Consider the following 1,290-nt stretch of genomic DNA (forward strand, 5'->3'; position numbering starts at 1 on the left):
TGCCATCAATGGTTATGGAAAAACAAAAAAAAAAGCTATGCTTTTACCACACCAAACTTAGAATATTGCTCGCTCTCGAGCAAGAGATGAAATAAGAGAAGAAGAAGAAGAAAATATGGAGGAGAGGGGGAGAGGTGTATTCGGCCAAGAAGGATAAGAAAGGTTTGTGTTGTGTGAAAATGAATAAGAATGGAGGGGTTTATATAGTGAGGGGAGAGGGAGTAGGTTCAGCCTATTTAGGGTGGGTTTGGGTGGGAAAGAAATTTAAATTTTGAAGGTAGGTGGGGTTTATGGGGAATAGTGGATGGATGTGAGTGGTGAAGGGGGTGATTGGGAAGAGAGATTGAGGTAATTGGTGAAGGGTTTTGGGGAAGTGTGTTTATTGGAAAGAGAGGATGAATGTTGAGAAGAGGGGAGAATATGGTAGGTGGGGATCCTGTGGGGTCCACAGATCCTGAGATGATCCTGTGGAGTCCACAGATCCTAAGGTGTCAAGGATTTACATCCCTGCACCAATTAGGCATGTAAAATGCCTTTCCATGCAATTCTGGCATTTAAATGCCGAAGTGATGGATGTTCTGGGCGTTCAACGCCCATGTGCAGCATGTTTCTAGCGTTGAACGCCAGTTCCATGCTTGTTTCTGGCATTCAGCGCCAGCTCTCCTCAGGGTGCATTCATGGCATTTGAACGTCGGGATGTTGCTTGTTTCTGGCATTCAGCGCCAGATCCATGCTCTGTTCTGGCGTTGAACGCCAGCCAGATGCTCCTTACTGGCGTTTAAACGCCAGTAAGTCCTTCCTCCAGGTTGTGATTTTTCTTCTGCTATTTTTTATTCTATTTTTAATTTTAATATTTTTTCGTGACTCCACATGATCATGAACCTAATAAAACATAAAAGAACAATAAAATAAAAAATAAAATTAGATGAATAAAAAATGGGTTGCCTCCCAATAAGCGCTTCCTTAATGTCAATAGCTTGACAGTGGGCTCTCATGGAGCCTCACGGGTGATCAGGTCAATGTTGTATAGTCCCAACACCAAACTTAGAGTTTGGTTGTGGCCTCCCATCACCAAACTTAGAGTTTGATTGTGGGGGCTCTGTTTGACTCTGTACTGAGAGAAGCTCTGCATGCTTACTCTCCTTTGTTACAGAAGGATAGCCGTGTGCCTTAAACACAAGGTAGTCCCCATTCAATTGAAGGACTAAGTCTCCTCTATTAACATCTATCACAGCTTCTGCTGTGGCTAGGAAAGGTCTTCCAAGGATGATGCATTCATCCTCCTCCTTC

Source organism: Arachis duranensis, unplaced genomic scaffold (assembly GCF_000817695.3).
Source record: "Arachis duranensis cultivar V14167 unplaced genomic scaffold, aradu.V14167.gnm2.J7QH unplaced_Scaffold_165934, whole genome shotgun sequence".
Lineage (NCBI taxonomy): Eukaryota > Viridiplantae > Streptophyta > Magnoliopsida > Fabales > Fabaceae > Arachis > Arachis duranensis.